Here is a 2,500-nt window from a genome sequence, read left to right as displayed (position 1 = left end):
ACTAAAAAACAATAAGACTCGTGTTTAACGAAACTTCGGAAGTCACATATAATTTTACAATCGCTTAGCTACAATGGACTAAACTGTCTATGGTTGTTGCCCAGTGAGTGTCCAAGTTGGTGCTAGTGTACCAGACAGTTGCTTGATATTTGGTGTGTTGTTGAAATTGCTAAAAAACCTCTGAAATATAGGAAACAGTTTTCATGACTTGAACTAATCATTGTATCCTCGGTATTATAGTAATGAGTATCCCCGCCTGTCACGCGGGAGACCGACGTTCAATTCCCCGCCGGGTAGGCAATGTTTTAATTTAATCAACCTGATTGATACGTTAAACAACAGCTTTGTTGCATAATGACTTCAGAAACCTAGAGTGAACGATTTTGTCTAATATTATTGTCACAGTAAGCTGAAGTCGTTTCTCTCATCCATTTAATGGTGATTAGAGTGAATTGCTGCAATAATAAGTCAGTTAAATCTTGTTGCTTTGTTCGTTGTTGAAAAAAAACTAAAAAACAATAAGACTCGTGTTTAACGAAACTTCGGAAGTCACATATAATTTTACAATCGCTTAGCTACAATGGACTAAACTGTCTATGGTTGTTGCCCAGTGAGTGTCCAAGTTGGTGCTAGTGTACCAGACAGTTGCTTGATATTTGGTGTGTTGTTGAAATTGCTAAAAAACCTCTGAAATATAGGAAACAGTTTTCATGACTTGAACTAATCATTGTATCCTCGGTATTATAGTAATGAGTATCCCCGCCTGTCACGCGGGAGACCGACGTTCAATTCCCCGCCGGGTAGGCAATGTTTTAATTTAATCAACCTGATTGATACGTTAAACAACAGCTTTGTTGCATAATGACTTCAGAAACCTAGAGTGAACGATTTTGTCTAATATTATTGTCACAGTAAGCTGAAGTCGTTTCTCTCATCCATTTAATGGTGATTAGAGTGAATTGCTGCAATAATAAGTCAGTTAAATCTTGTTGCTTTGTTCGTTGTTGAAAAAAAACTAAAAAACAATAAGACTCGTGTTTAACGAAACTTCGGAAGTCACATATAATTTTACAATCGCTTAGCTACAATGGACTAAACTGTCTATGGTTGTTGCCCAGTGAGTGTCCAAGTTGGTGCCAGTGTACCCGAAAGTTGCTTGATATTTGGTGTGTTCTTGAAAAAACTTGCTAAAAAACCTCTGAAATATAGGGAAACGTTTTCATGACTTGAACCAATCATTGGATCCTCGGTAGTAAAGTGGCGACTATCCCCGCCTGTCACGCGGGAGACCGGGGTTCAATTCTCCGCCGAAGAGGCAATATTTTAATTTAATCAACCTGATTGATACGTTAAACAACAGCTTTGTTGCATAATGACTTCAGAAACCTAGAGTGAACGATTTTGTCTAATATTATTGTCACAGTAAGCTGAAGTCGTTTCTCTCATCCATTTAATGGTGATTAGAGTGAATTTCTGCAATAATAAGTCAGGTAAATCTTGTTGCTTTGTTCGTTATGAAAAAAAACTAAAAAACAATAAGACTCGTGTTTAACGAAACTTCGGAAGTCACATATAATTTTACAATCGCTTAGCTACAATGGACTAAACTGTCTATGGTTGTTGCCCAGTGAGTGTCCAAGTTGGTGCTAGTGTACCAGACAGTTGCTTGATATTTGGTGTGTTGTTGAAATTGCTAAAAAACCTCTGAAATATAGGGAACAGATTTCATGACTTGAACCAATCATTGGATCCTCGGTAGTATAGTGGTGAGTATCCCCGCCTGTCACGCGGGAGACCGGGGTTCAATTCCCCGCCGGGGAGGCAATATTTTAATTTAATCAACCTGATTGATACGTTAAACAACTGCTTTGTTGCATAATGACTTCAGAAACCTAGAGTGAATGATTTTGTCTAATATTACTGTCACAGTAAGCTGAAGTCGTTTCTCTCATCCATTTAATGGTGATTAGAGTGAATTTCTGCAATAATAAGTCAGGTAAATCTTATTGCTTTGTTCGTTGTTGAAAATAATTCTAAAAAACAATAAGACTCGGGTTTAACGAACCTTCGGAAGTCACATATAATTTTACAATCGCTTAGCTACAATGGACTAAACTGTCTATGGTTGTTTCCCAGTGAGTGTCCAAGTTGGTGCCAGTGTACCCGACAGTTGCTTGATATTTTGTGTGTTGTTGAAATTGCTAAAAAACCTCTGAAATATAGGGAACAGATTTCATGACTTGAACCAATCATTGGATCCTCGGTAGTATAGTAGTGAGTATCCCCGCCTGTCACGCGGGAGACCGGTGTTCAATTCCCCGCCGGGGAGGCAATATTTTAATTTAATCAACCTGATTGATACGTTAAACAACAGCTTTGTTGCATAATGACTTCAGAAACCTAGAGTGAACGATTTTGTCTAATATTATTGTCACAGTAAGCTGAAGTCGTTTCTCTCATCCATTTAATGGTGATTAGAGTGAATTTCTGCAATAATAAG

At 37.9% G+C, this 2,500-nt stretch overlaps 1 non-coding gene across 1 annotated transcript; it reads left to right on the top strand.

Moving 5' to 3' along the window:
• Nucleotides 1–1,749: 1,749 nt before the first annotated feature.
• Nucleotides 1,750–1,821, top strand: Trnad-guc. Its single transcript has one exon. It is a non-coding gene; the product is annotated as a tRNA-Asp (tRNA).
• The last annotated feature ends 679 nt before the right edge of the window (nt 1,822–2,500 follow it).

This window comes from Daphnia pulex, chromosome 10 (assembly GCF_021134715.1).
Source record: "Daphnia pulex isolate KAP4 chromosome 10, ASM2113471v1".
NCBI lineage: Eukaryota > Metazoa > Arthropoda > Branchiopoda > Diplostraca > Daphniidae > Daphnia > Daphnia pulex.
Note: the sequence above shows the minus strand (reverse complement) of the source record. Positions and strands in the feature narration are given on the sequence as shown.